Raw genomic sequence first — 15,356 nt, 5'->3', positions numbered from 1 at the left:
TCCTGAGGACCTTCTGGTCCCGCATCCACCATGTTGCATACTCAGGATTTGCCACAGTGGTGGCGGCATCACCCGCCCCCTAGGAGATGGTTGTGGGTGGGGCAGCGACGGAGCCATCGAGGTTGCCATGGAGAGAGGCACCGGAGAGATGCGTCACGGTGAGGGTGCACCATAGCGGGAAGTTGCCGCGATCCAGTCGTACGCCAAGGGAGGGCGCGATGGACGGGACTGGCGCCGTCGTGGCCGGGGCGTCACCACGGGGCCAATAATGGCTAGCTGCATCGCTGCAGAAGATGACCCGGACGCCATCGATCAGGAGTTTCACGAGATCAGGTGGCGACTCGAGAAGAGATCGGGCGATTAGCGCGGCTGCGAGGAGGGGCAACGGCGCGATGAGAAAAGAGGTGCTGTTACCAAGTTTGGTTTTAGGGTTACGTGGGGCATAGCCTCCACATATCTCGTATAAATATAAGACCAACAATACAGAGTTAGATTATAATACGACCGGTATAAGACCGTTTCCAACACGCTTCCGGCAACCTCTCCCGCTTGTAGGCCTCGGACTCCCAGAGCAGCGGCAAGGGCAGCTCCATGTCGCCGTCCCTGGTCCATGAGCGGAGATCCGGTGACAAGGTCCAGCTCCGCAGCACCACGTTGGCGGGGGGCGTGTTGTCGCGGGGGGTTTCACCGTTGGTGGTGACGATGGATATGAGCTTTATGGAGTCCCCCACTGGGCCCATGGTCCGGCGGTCCTTGGGGTAAGCGTGCGAGAAGTCACGGCCTTGGCACTCCTCGGGAAGATGGATGAAGTCCAATTGCACATGGTCGCCGTCTTTGCCGGCGCCGGCGGAGAGCATGTCACAGACGATGGCGCCAAGCAGGAGGTCGGCCCAGAAAACCTTCCCTTTGAAAGTGAAGGCCACGTCTGCTTCGTACGCCAGCCGCTTGGTGTGTTTGCACGGCAGCAGGATATGCTGGTTGAAGCGCGCCTCCTGCTTCGTCCACTTCTTGCCAGGGTCATGGCTTGACCACCGGAAGAGAATGCCCCTCCACGGCAACACCTCAGGAAGAGGAAGGACTTGCCAATTCTGGACGTGAAGTCGCAGCCGACGAAGGAGTCCATGGTGGCGGGGAGGAGCGAGAGCGAGTTCTTGGCGGCGTCATAGACGAGCCAGTACCTGCCGCCGAACACCAGAATCATGACGAGGAAGTTCTCCACGACGGACTCGAGGAGGCACGCGACGCCAAGCTCCTGCGCCTCGGTCTTGGCGCGCACGGACAAGGTGGAGAGCTCCGGCGGCTCGACGAGGTGGAGGTCGAGGGAGAACTGGTCCGGTATCTAGGACCCATCCTTGGAGGCAGGATTTTTAGGTCACGGGTGTCGGGACACCCTTCTATCCTCGCCGTCCAACTATAGTGTCTGACTTGGCGATCTGTGCCCTGTCCTGCAACGGCAAATCTGACAATTTTGACCTCGGGACGAAATCAATTCACGGAATGAACTGCCCGTGAAACTATTTCACAGCACTGACCCTTTTGTGTACCGCCCGCCACGCAAGCGCCACACCCTACGGTGCAACGCCCAGCTCTGGGGCGTTGCACGCCTGTCCATCGTGGCAGCCCTTGGGCCCGCACCCAGTAGTGCAGCGCCTCCGAGCTAGGCGCCACACATGTAATGTGCAGCGCCCGGCCCGTAGGCGCTGCACTGTGACTTATCCAGCGGCTTGGCCCCCCTCCCCCACTCCCCCCCACCCCACACACCCCAACCCGAGCTTTGCCCCCTCTCCACTCTCTCCCCCTCTCAAATCCTCTCCCAAATCTTGCAAATTTGAAGAATTTGTCCGTGGATTTCGAAGTCATACCCTCCCTCAAGGTAATCTTCTCCGATCCCCTTGTTTTGATCCAAGTAATGCTAGTTTGGGGAAACCCTAGTTTTGTTTGGATCTAGAGATTTGCATGGAGATGTGAGATCTTTGTTTGCCAATTTCCTATGATTAGGCTTTGTTAGTATGTTAGGGTTATTCTTATGGGTGTTCTTATGTTGGTGCTAGGGTTATGGTTAGGGTTAGGGTTATTGTTAGGGTTATGGTTAGGGTTAGGGTGGTTATGGTTAGGGTTAGGGTTGTTGTTTGATATATATATTTAAGGGTTTGTATTCCGTGTTAATCCTTAAATTAGTACTCATGGAAGCAATGTTACGTTGTGTTGTTTGAATGCTTATAGGGATGGGAAGAACATGTGTGTTTGTTCATCATGGGGACAAAGACGCCTTCTTGAAAGGCAATATTGAACCGGACCCGGATGAGCTTGATATGGTGTTGATAGTAGTCCTAGCTATGCGGAGCTCTTGCAACAAGTGAGGAAAGATTTGAATTGGATGGACCCTAGTGATATCGTTGAGTTGGAGGGAAGGCATAATGTAGGTTTTGGAATGCACATCCGTTGGAAGACAATGCTGTCAACTCGGAGCAACGTTGGGTTGCATACAAGGAAGGTGGCCGATTCACTTGACAAGGCTCTTGAGTTATTTGCAACGAAGAAGGTTGATTCAAATTTGCATTTGGACTTGAACCGGAAACCCTCCCCTTTGGTTGCTAGTAGCCCCCCACCCTTGAAGCGAGATGAAATTGTTGAACCTCTTTTGACCCAAGAAGTGAGGCCAACATTGAGCCCGTTTACAAACAACCAAGATGAAGCTTTGCAAGAGGACAATGATGAGTATGCGGACGATGACAATGAAGTTGATCTCCATGACAACAATGTGGGTGATCTGACAAATATCATTTGCAAGAGACAATGGACCATTCCATCCCTTTTTCCCGTGCATATGCATCGGATTCGGATGACGAAGGTCCCGATGAACAAGTTGATGAGGAGGGGTTCACGGTGAAGGAGGCCGAAGCTTTCGAGAAGGTATTCGGTCGGGATCACAAGACACCATTGTTCAAGGATGTTAGTCTCGCGGATGAAGCCGTTGTGGATGGTGGCAAATCTATATCTCTTGGGGTTAGGCCAAGCTCTCACCGTGATTTGGGAGACGACAAGAACCGGATTGCTAAAGGGTCTAAGTTCGAAACCTTCTTGGAATTGAAGATGTGGCTCGACAACTACTCGGTTACGCATTATCGTCCACACAAGGTGGTGCACTCGGACGTCAATGTGCGCTACACGGTTGCATGTGCATGTGAAGATGAAATATGTCCGTGGATTGTGCGTGCAAGACCATGGAAAGGAGGTCCCACTTGGCACGTAGTGAGTTGTGTGCCAACTCACATGTGCCGAGGCAAAAGGGTGGATGGCAAGATTGTGTCCCAAGACCACAGACAACTCACGTCCGAGTTCATCGCTTACAGGCTCTCCAACTCAATATCCACACTTCCAACAATGAGCGTCCAACATGTCATTGACCTTGTGAAAGCCATCTTTCATTACAAGGTGAAGTACGGCAAGGCATGGAAGGCGAAGCAAGCCGCATTTAAGATGTTGTATGGTACTTGGGAGGAAGCATACAACCGAATCCCTAGGTTGTTGTTAGCCATGGCCGCCACAAACCCGGGCATGGTTCATGTGGTCGAGCCTCATGGGCACCAAACAACGGTTCATGAAGGAAGGAAAGTCCGAGTATTTGGCCGTGCATTTTGGGCGTTCGAGCAATGCGTGAGGGCTTTCGAACACTGTAGGCCGGTCATCGCCATTGATGGCACGTTCTTGACCGGACAATACAAGGGCACCTTGTTGGTTGCGATAGCAAGTGATGCCAATAACCGGGTGTTGCCATTGGCATTTGCTTTGGTTGAGGCGGAGAACAATGACAACTGGGAGTGGTTTTGCGTCTTTTGAGGACGAAGGTGTTACCCGCTCAAAGGGAAATTTGTGTCATATCGGATCGGCATCAGGAATTCTTAACGCGGTGGAGATTGACATTCCCGGGCATGCTCCGTTGCACCATCGATGGTGCATGAGGCACTTTTGTTCGAACTTCTATAGGGCATGTGGCCTTAAGGAGTTGGCCGATGATCTTCAAGATTGTTGGCTCGCTTTCTCTGAGAAGCGGTTCGCCACTTTGTTGAACAAATTGCTCGCACACAAAAAACTTGATCCCGAGGTCAAGACTTTATCAATAGGCACATTCAACACCGAAACAAGTGGGCGCGTGCTTTTGATGAAGATGGCCGGAGATACGGTCAAATGACAAGCAATATGGCCGAATGCTTCAATTGGGTGCTCAAAGGTGCACGTGGATTACCCGTGACGGTAATAGTTCAATACACATTTGACAAGATGAATGCGTACTTTCTAAAGTACTCGATGGAAACTGATGCACAGATAGCGGGTGAGAACCCGCGCAAGTACAAGTACAAGTTCCCACCCAAGTTGATGAATGGTTAGAATTTCAATCACGAAAGGCGGACTCAGAAGAAGCTATATTATATGACAACGAAGAGTGGAAGTACGAAGTGAAAGAGCCAGGAGGAACCACAAACGATGGCCAGCAACATGGAGGTCGGGCTTTCAAGGTGTCATTAACACAATGTGATTGCTCTTGCGGGAGGCCATTGTTACTTCATCTCCCATGCTCACACTTGTATACCGCCGTTCGCGTTAGAAATGTGGACATCAATCACCCACGCAGCGTGAGGGAGTTGGAGTTCTCAATCATGACGGTCAAGAAAACATGGGCTCCCCGCTTTCACCCATACTTTGACCAATCACAATGGCCGGAGTACCATGGAGTTCAACTATGGACGGATCCGGAGTTGAAGGTTGTTGCACTACTCAGTGGCGTCTCCGGACTAGGCGTTGCAGCGGCTCGTAACTTGCAAACAAAGTGTTTGCTCTCTGCTTAGCTCATCCCAGGAGTGCAACGCCTCAGAGCTAGGTCGCTACACTGTACAGTGTGACGCCTAGCGCCGAGGCGTTGCACTCCTAGGATGAGCTAAGCAGAGCAAACAAAACGTTTGCAAGGTTACAGCCGCTGCAACGCCTAGCCTTGAGGCGCCACACTGAGCAGTGCAACGCCCAGAGCTAGGCGTTGCACTGCTCAGTGTGGAGCCTCCGTCTAGGTGTTGCACGGTTGTAACTTGCAAACTTGGTCATTTTCAGGCACGGTTGCAACATTTCCTAGAATAAGCAGTCAGAACTTTAAGTTCACATTTCAGTCACAGTTGAACATTATTAAGACAACAAGTGCAACATAGAGGATCAAGTTCAACATAGAGCTACCACAACATAGAGGATCAAGTGCAACATGAGGATCAAGTTCAACATTGCTAAGACAACCACTCCAAGTTCAACATAACTAAGACATACAAAGAGGATCAAGTTCAACATAGAGCTACCACAACTCCAAGTTCACCGACATAACAAGTTCCACATTACTACAAGCTACCACCACTTCAAGTTCAACATTACAAATAGAGGACAATGACTAGTTCCTTGAGCGCTTTTTGGCTGCTCCCCCCCCCTCTTGCTGGCTAACTTCTTCACCTTCCTAGGAAGAGGAACCCGCTCCCGCTCCGGCTCCGGTTCCTCCACGTCATCGACATCGTCATCCAAATAGTCATCCAAAGCCACCATCCGCGAGGTGCCGACCGTCCTTTTGCCTCTTTGGGTGAAGTCTTCAGGTGTGTACTTGTTGATTCCCTCCTAGGCTTTAACCTGTATGCAGACCTAACCTGGTACGTCCCCAAGGTCATATCATCAGCAACCTATGCATCAACAAAAGATATGGAAAGACCGTGTGTGAGGATATAGTTAGCAATGCATCAACAATTGGATATATATGCTCATGCCATACCTCTTGGGTGACCACACCCACATCCTCATCCTCCAAATGATCACCATGGCTCTGGCCCGAAGCGGGATCTGATGGTGTCGCCGACCTAGACCGTTCTGGTGATACATACTCGGGGTCACGACAACCAAAAAGGTTTGATAGCCGCCTTAACTTTTGGCCCTGGCGCTGCAACATGTACAAGTGAATGAGACATCGAACGTAGCAACACATGTTAAGTGCTAGTTTGAAGGAGATGTGAACCTTGATGAATGCTCGAAGTGCACCTTCCCCATCGCTTTTGCCAGCCGGGGTTGTTTCAAGAATAGTCTCGGTCTCATCAGCTGCTTTCTTGATCTGGGCACGCTATGAACAGAAATGGTATTAACGTGTTAGGCAAGCGAAGATGTGAATAGTGTGAATGAAAAGCAAAGAGGGCAAATACCACAAAGTTCATCATTGGAGCTGAAGGGATCACTGAGTTGCCTTTCCTGACTAATGCGTTGTACTGGTGCTGGGCTACCTCATCAAAAACGGTGGGTTCTTCCAAAATCTCCTCAGCATACGCCGGCTTGCATACCTCCACACGGGTACTTGCAAGAAACCATGTGAGATAGTTGTTGAACGCATCGGGCAGTGCTCACGAAGCTGGACTCCTTTTCCAGCCCTAGCTTGCTCCACACTAAGCGCAAACTGTACGACATACTTTCTGTGATGCTTGGCCCAATCCTTAATCTTCCGCTGCCTTTTCCTATCCAACCTGCAAGTTAGAAACATAATATTAGTAGCATCGAAACCGCCGAGAAGCTGCTAAGTGCTCAAGGTTAATTATATCTTACGCGTGTAGCAACTTGTCCGTGTCCTCCCACTCCAGCGAGTGTGCCTGGAACAAACCAAACTGACGGCGCACTCGATGTGGGAGGTGAAGCTCAACCGCCCAGTTGCATATGAGTGGGCACCGCATACGCCAGAGATCCCTATCCCTAGTGCACATCGGATTCAGCCTGAACTCTATAGGGTTACCAAAATTGTCTCCTGTTCCATACGACTCCCATACCACCTGCAAAATGAGATAGAATGCAAAATTGATATCGACTTACAATAGAAGCATCATAATCACTTATGCAATGTCGATTCACCTGCTCAGGCGTGATCGCGTCAAGCTCGCTCTGGTACAACTTGTACATGACCGAGGGATCATCTGTCGTCTCATTTAACACATCCCACTTGTAAGCCCAAGTGGGTCGCCGTAGTGGGTCGCCTTTGTCGTCCCAATCATCGTACTTCACGGTCTTCGGACGTCCAACCGGCAAACGCTCCCAGCTTCATATGGAAAGTGCGAGCAAACAACCACCAATACCTCCAGATGACCTACAACAGGCTTCGTCCAACTGCACATAAAAGAGAACATGGTTGAATTAAGAGCAAGATCGCATTCATAATGTAGCAATGAAGTGAAAAAGAAACAACTTCATACCTGTCTATACAAGTAAGCCAGTGTCGCCGAACCCCAACTCCAATTGCTATCGAAGACGGTCAACGCCTTCAGCCACATCCATGGAGCATTCTTGCCTGTGCCATCAGCAAACATAGTCCTGGATATCACGTACCACATGTAGACACGAGCATATGTCTTGACCGTGTCCTCATCAGCTTCCGGTGGGCAAGTACCAAAGTGCTCAGTAATCCACGTGAAAGTAGCACCGGCTGCGACTCTTTCCTTCTTCTTGTCTTCTGCTGCTGGTTCCGAGGCTCCGGAGGAACCATACCGATAAGGGCATGCATCTGCGCGCGCCACCCATCGGAATCGGTGCTCATACATAGAGGATTCCCATCGATAGGAAGACCGGTGATCATAGCAATATCCTGGAGCGTCACGGTCATCTCCCCGGTCCGAGATGGAAACTATGTGTCTCCGGCCGCCAATGATCAATAAGCGCGGTGAGTGCTGGAGCATTGTTGGGTGGCGTCGACCGTCTGACCATATGAATGAAAGGGAGAAGTCCTGTCTCCCTTACATACGGTGTGTATCGCTCATCATAGAGCATCCACCCAAGGGTGACCCCGTGAGAACGAAGCTTCAGAGGTGCAAGCTCCTACAAACAAACAAATCATAACATTACATATGGGGCATTTGTGTTTGAAATAAACATGAAATTCATAAAACGGCCACTTTCATTATTACCCGCTGCTCCACCGCCATAGCGTACGACCGGTGTTGTTTGTCCCAGTGATCATCGAGAAGCCAAACCATCCTAACAATTTTGAAAGAAAGCTTTCTTGTCAACACGATTATCTTTTGAATACAAATAAACTAAAGCACGCCTAGTACATACAAAATTCAAAGCATATGTATCCAAAGCATTTTTGTCAATACAAATATAATTTCAACACAAATAAACTAAACTAGGCCTACTTCATGCAAAATTTAATACAAATCTCTTTTCCATATAAAATAACATATCAACCTATGTATCCAAACCATATCTTTCAATAAAATATACTCCCTCCGTTCCTTGATATAAGGTGTATAGATTTTTGAGGAAAAACCCAAAATATAAGGTGTATTGAGTTGCACCACTCGTATGGATAATTTTTTTTGGGATTCGATCACATTTCCTTATATTAGGCAAGCTTCTTTATTTTCTCATGCCAATTAGTCAGGTGTAATCTCGCCCAAAACTTGTGAAATTTTCCCTCCACATGCGTTCTTTATTTTTCGTGCCAAAAACTATACACCCTATATTTAGGAACGGAGGGAGTACTAAACTAGGGTTGCTAAATTAGGTACATGCAAGATTATAATACATGCAATATTCAAATCTAATCAAATCAAACAAGGTTTCTCAAAATCTTCAAAATAACATACATTGGGATCAGAGGAGGGTACCTTCTAGGATGGATTGGTGAAGGAATCCACGGACCAAATCGTCAGATCTGATGGATTTGGAAGAGGGGATTGAGAGGGGGAGTGAAGAGGGCCGCCGCCACGGCTTCTTCTGTTCTGTTCTGTAACTGTCAATGGGGTGGGTGGGGGAAGAGAGGGCCGCCGCGGCTGGATCTAAGTCACAGTGTAGTGCCCGAGCGCTAGGCGCTGCACATTACATGTGTGGCGCCTAGCTCCGAGGCGCTGCACTGCTGGGTGCGGGGCCCAGGGCCGCCACGGTGGACTGGCATGCAACGCCCCCAAGCTAGGCGTTACACCCTAGGGTGTGGCGCCTGCGTGGCGGATGCTACACAAAAAGGTCAGGGGAGAGTGCTCTGCTTCCTTTGTAGTTCATTCCGTGAATTGATTTCGTCCCGAGGTCAAAATTGTCAAATTTGCCTCCTGCAACGAAGAATGAATTTGCAGGCTATGTAATCAGTAAGAGATGGAGTGGTAAATTCTTTTAAAATGGCAATGGTCTGTGTAGGTCACTGTTTAACCTATACTACTCCCTCCGTTTCAAAATGTAGCACGCCCACGCTTTTCGAGGTTCAACTTTGACCATAAATTTAATTAACGAGACCGACTGCGGCGGGACCAAAAATTATACAAGTGAATTCATATTCAAAAGAAGTTTTCAAATATATATTTTTTGTTGCCGCTGCAACCGGTCTCATTGGTTAAATTTATGGTCAAAGTTGAAGCACGAAAAACGAAGACGCGCTATATTTTGGAACGGATGGAGTATATGGATTCTGTCTCACCTATCATATCGGTCACTGTTGCTATTTTGTCTACATCAACTCCCCTGATCAAATAACTGTGCTCCCACTAGGGACGGTCCATGCATGGATAGATTCATAACACGTTCAATTAGGTTTCATCACCACGTACAGTAGACTGTCATTAGGTACAGCAGGTTAACCATTCTTTTTTTTTTTTTGAGGATCAAAGCCGCCACTTTATTACTTAAGCATAGCTGGGAATTTCGTCCGAAATAATCTCCAGAATAATTTCAGGAGGAAAAGAAAACCAAACTTTGTTGAGTTCTTCACTCAAGCCTAATTTCGCTAACCTATCGGCGGCAGAGTTTGCACTCCTACTAACCCACGTTACTTTAACTTCTGAAAAGCTTCTGAGCATACCCTTGATCTCTTCAATACACGGCCCCGCCGCTGAGAGCTCCAGTTCCTTGTTATTCAACATTGCCACCACGCCGGCATGGTCCAGCTCCAGATGCAGTTTTTGTACATTCCTCTCCAACGCCATCTGAATGGCCCGCTTGCATGCTCTAATCTCCATCATCTCTGAATCCGCTGAGGCGCCGAAGAACTGACACGCCGCCCCTCGGAAAGCACCAGCATGGTCACGCAGAACTACACCTGAGCCTCCTTTTCCACCCTGCTTTATAAGCGCTCCGTCCGAGTTTGCCTTGATCCAACCTTCTTCAGGGGGTTCCCACTTCATTATGTTCTTTGGCCTGCTCTCTGCCAATCTCTTTGCATGGACCGATTTCCATTCTTCTGCTAAAGTCACCACAGAATTCATGATTTCATGTGGTTCCTTTATCTTACTCCCATCTCTCGTCTCGTTGCGAGCCAGCCACAAGCCATACACAGCCTGTACCATCATCGCCCTGTCATCCGCTGTTGCTTGCGCGAACCAGTCCATCAGCCACCTTGATAGCACGCCCTGGGAACCGTTGTAACACGATGGGGTCGCCACCGTAGTTCCCTTTTCCAAGCGTAGCTTCTTCCAGAACATGACTGAATGAGCGCAGCCCCAAAAACGATGGTGAACAGTTTCCTCACGCCCGCACGCCGGACAAAAGACTCCCGCCTTGATGCATCGCCGCTGGAGCTCAGACCCGACTGCTAATCCAGCTAACCATTCATTCATCAAATTCTAGTTAGGTACAGCAGTATAACCATTGGTTCATCAAATTCCAGCTAGCTCGATCATTCTACCGAGTTCCACCTAGCGCTACTGTTCCTGGCTTTTCACACGCACGCTAGTGCCCATATCCTGACGCGGCTGTCGGGAACAGTAGCCTGCTACCTGATACTGTATTAAGTAGTATAACATACTCCTATGACAAGTCTTTCCAGCAGTAGGCTGCTCCTGCTGCCCAAGGATACCGCTACTACCTATAGTCTACTAGTCCCTAGTAGCACCCCAATTAGAACGGTCAAACGCACTGATTAAGTAACCGGACGCTGCGGCTGCTCTGCAATTTTGCAGAAGACCGCGCGAATCTCAACCAGGTGAGACGGATAGGATAACCGGGTGCCCCGACCCCCGGGAGCTACTACAACTTTTTGCCCATCCTTGATGTCCCCCCAATCCTTGGTCGCGCGTGCGAGGATGTCGTCCTCCTGCTCTTTCTCGTCCTCATTGTACACCGGGACGTGTTTCCTCAGCACGACCCACGAAAGCCTCCACGGTGAGGACATGGTGGGATGGTCGCCGGAGACGTGGATTGGGATGGCGGCGGCTATGCCGGACTCATTGCTGATGGTCAGAGTAAGATGCGGAGACGGCGGAGATTTTATAAATAACGAAAACTGGTAATGGGCCAAATGTGTTGTTCGGTGGGATGGCCACTAAAATACGAGTGATTGCGCTTAGCGCGAGCCCGGATGGCCGTCCCGAGCGAAGTGCCGACCAATGCGGCCCGTTAAAAAGAAGTGCTATATCTGGAACTGTGTTAAAAATTCTCTCACTTAATGGAACTGTGTTACAAATATAAATAAATAGTAATATTTTAACTATACAAGAAGTAAAAAATCCGAGATTGTAAAAAAATAGTTCTACATATCAAAAAATTAATAAACCTTGTATTTTTATAAAAACTGATCACTTATTTTGAAAATAGTCATCGAATTTCAAAAGGTGCCCGGATATTTTAGAAAATGTTCATGTAGTTTTGAAATGTGTTCATGTATTTAGAAAACTTTTTACCAAAATTATTCCTGTATTTTAGAAAATATTCATGTAATTCAAAAGGTATTCATGCCTTTTAAAAATATCATGTAATTTTAAAAGGTGTTACCCCCTCCGACCCAATGTTGTATAGAGGTTGTGTCAATTAATTTGGAATGGAGGGAGTAATATATTTTTGGAAACGTTCATGTTCACTTATTTTAAAAAAGATATTCATGTAATTTTATAAAGCGTTCACACATTTACAAAAACATTTGTGTATTTATCAAGAACATATATTTCATTTAAACAAAAACTACTATACTCTCTTCCTTCTTCACTCTTCCCTCTTCTCTCTTGTCCCTCCCTGCAAAATACACATGAACATATACATATTGACATAATATCAAAATATACATGAACATATGCATATCTCTCTTCTTTCTCTCTTCTCTTCTTTCTATCTAGCTTCTCTCTCTCCTCTCTTCTCTCTCTTCAGTTGTCTTTCTCTCTCTCTCTTCACTCTTTCTCTCTTTATAACTAAGTAACAAACAAACCTACCTCGCAGAAAAAAAACTACAGTATAAACTACACTACAAATTAAACCTACACTAACAACACCAACACCTACACTATACATTGTAATGGATCGGACAATAAATTGGGGAAGAATCTCACCCGCGGAGGAGGGGGGAGCTCAGCAATGACGGCATCGAGACAGGGACGTGGTGGACGAGGATGATAATGACGGAGATCAAGAGCGAGTAATCCTTGATTTGGGATTGGACATAGAACATGGATCCATCGCAGAGGCATTCAGTTCAAAAGAAATGATGGTATCCTGGTGGTAAGAGTAAAACTTCTGTCTGCGTGACACGGCTAGGACGGCGGGGACAGCGTCGGGCGTCGAGATGGCAGGGAAGACATTGGACGGTGTGGACGGCTAGAACAGCGGCAGAAATGGCTGCATGCAGGGGGGTGAGAGGGTTGGGGGAGGGAGAGAGAGAGCATCTCAGAGAGAGATCGGGGTAGAGAAGAACGCAGGGTTTAGTTTTTTCTTCAAAGTCCCCGCGGGTGCAAGTTTGTACTCACAGTACTAGCGGGCGTGCGAACCAACAGACGTGCCGCAAATATCCACGTTATTAGTGCCACGTAGTACGACAAGGAAATGCCACCCATATATTTTTTATTCTTTTATCATATACTAGCAAACAGGCATGTGCGTTGGAACGAGAAAAATATTAAATGCCCCTAACCCCTAAGCATGGCTGAAGACCCCCTATAGGTCAGCGACCATCGCCGGCAGTGGTTGTGGTGTCCACTCGACCACAATGCATTCGAACAGTCAATCCTAAGGCGATGACGTAGGCCACCGCATGACACACTACCATTGAACAGCACCAGGCCACTAGAATGTTTAAAACTTTGAAAAGCAATCTCGTTGAACTCAATGTGAGGACAGCTCTCCAGAGTGTAGTGGCGGGGGAGAAAAAAAAGCCGCCACCACGCAATGACTCAGGCAAAAATCTCATCCGCCACTCGTAAATTCTTCCCACCTGAGCCGTGGGCAAAATGTTTCAGTGGCGTGCTCTTTGTTTCGTCCGCCACGGGTATTAGGTAAAGTGGCGGGTGATTTACATCGCCCGCCACAAGATGTCTTTCCTTACCGGGCAAATTTGATAGCACATTGTAGTGGCGGGTGACTTATCACCGACCAGGTATTAGGAACAACAGTGGCGGGTATTGTTTCCGCCCAACACAAGACATTTTCAAGCATTAAAAAAGAATATATATATTTTTGAATAAAATTGAATTTACTGTTTATGTGAGAGCAAATGCACCTAGAGCAAAAACGCCCTTATAGCCGTATGCATCATTCTGATGCAGAGGCCGGGGCCTGTCCCCTTTTCGGAAAAAAAAAGGAGCCAAAACGCCCTCCCCATGCACTTTTTTGTATGTTTGTTTACTCGTTTCAACTTGTATGTAGTCCATATTGAAATATCCAAAACATCTTATATTTATAACGAAGGGAGTAGTTGGAATCCTAAAACTAACATTTCTGGAGGAGTCCGCAGAGCATGGAGCCGAGAATTGCCGACCAGGGCCTATGTTGTGAAGTGAAGGCCTAGTCTAAGAGCCCGAAGATTAAACCTGAAGCATTGAGTTTTATCTTGGTTCTAAAATGTTTAATCAAATTGATGATGTTTTTATGCTTATTTGGTCCTTGTACATGACCTTGTTTATAGCATAGTAAAATCACTAAATTGGCCGTCTTATGAGGCATAAATTAGTTTATCACTTAGGCGTGAGTGACAGGCACACTAAAACATGGATGTGATAACCATTAGCCTAGTTATCTACTACTGTACTGCATAACATGATGGTTTTGAAGGAAATATGCCCTAGAGGCAATAATAATGTTATTATTTTATTTCCTTATATCATGATAAATGTTTATTATTCATGCTAGAATTGTATTATCCGGAAACATAATACTTGTGTGAATACATAGACAAACCAAACGTCACTAGTATGCCTCTACTTGACTAGCTCATTAATCAAGATGGTTATGTTTCCTAACCATAGACATGTGTTGTCATTTGATTAATGGGATCACATCTTAGGAGAATGATGTGATTGACATGACCCATTCCATTAGCTTAGCTACCCGATCGTTTAGTATGTTGCTATTGCTTTCTTCATGACTTATACATGTTCCTATGACTATGAGATTATGCAACTCCCGTTTGCCGGAGGAACACTTTGTGTGCTACCAAACGTCACAACGTAACTGGGTGATTATAAAGGAGCTCTACAGGTGTCTCCAAAGGTACATGTTGGGTTGGCGTATTTCGAGATTAGGATTTGTCACTCCGATTGTCGGAGAGGTATCTCTGGGCCCTCTCGGTAATGCACATCACATAAGCCTTGCAAGCATTGCAACTAATGAGTTAGTTGCGAGATGATGTATTACGGAAACGAGTAAAGAGACTTGCCGGTAACGAGATTGAACTAGGTATTGAGATACCGACGATCGAATCTCGGGCAAGTAACATACCGATGACAAAGGGAACAACGTATGTTGTTATGCGGTCTGACCGATAAAGATCTTCGTAGAATATGTAGGAGCCAATATGAGCATCCAGGTTCCGCTATTGGTTATTGACCGGAGACGTGTCTCGGTCATGTCTACATTATTCTCGAACCCGTAGGGTCCGCACGCTTAATTTCGATGACAGTTATATTATGAGTTTATGTATTTGATGTACCGAAGTTAGTTCGGAGTCCCGGATGTGATCACGGACATGACGAGGAGTCTCTGAAATGGTCGAGACATAAAGATTGATATATTGGACGGCTATATTCGGACACCGGAAGTGTTCCGGGTGATTTCGAAGAAAACCGGAGAGCCGGAGGGTTACCGGAACCCTCCGGAGAAGTAATGGGCCATATGGGCCTTAGTGGAGAGAGAGAGGGCAGCGTGGGCCGCGCCTCCTCCCCCTGGTCTGAATTGGACTAGGAGAGGGGGGGCGCTGTTGGAAATATGCCCTAGAGGCAATAATAAAAGCATTATTATTATATTTCCTTGTTCATGATAATTGTCTTTATTCATGCTATAATTGTGTTATCCGGAAATCGTAATACATGTGTGAATAATAGACACCAACATGTCCCTAGTAAGCCTCTAGTTGACTAGCTCGTTGATCAACAGATAGTCATGGTTTCCTGACTATG

General features: G+C 47.4%; 1 long non-coding RNA gene and 1 pseudogene across 1 annotated transcript; both read right to left on the bottom strand.

Annotated features, from left to right (window-relative positions):
• Positions 1–488: 488 nt before the first annotated feature.
• On the bottom strand, positions 489–11,152 carry LOC125554703 (annotated as a pseudogene).
• LOC125553778 lies at positions 5,798–6,414 on the bottom strand. Its single transcript, XR_007304198.1, has 3 exons — positions 6,219–6,414; positions 6,038–6,139; positions 5,798–5,962 (listed from the first exon to the last, which is right to left on the bottom strand). It is a non-coding gene; the product is annotated as an uncharacterized LOC125553778 (long non-coding RNA).
• Positions 11,153–15,356: the final 4,204 nt, after the last annotated feature.

Source organism: Triticum urartu, chromosome 4 (assembly GCF_003073215.2).
Source record: "Triticum urartu cultivar G1812 chromosome 4, Tu2.1, whole genome shotgun sequence".
In the NCBI taxonomy this organism is placed as follows: Eukaryota; Viridiplantae; Streptophyta; class Magnoliopsida; order Poales; family Poaceae; genus Triticum; species Triticum urartu.
This window is presented reverse-complemented; position numbering and strand designations above follow the sequence as displayed.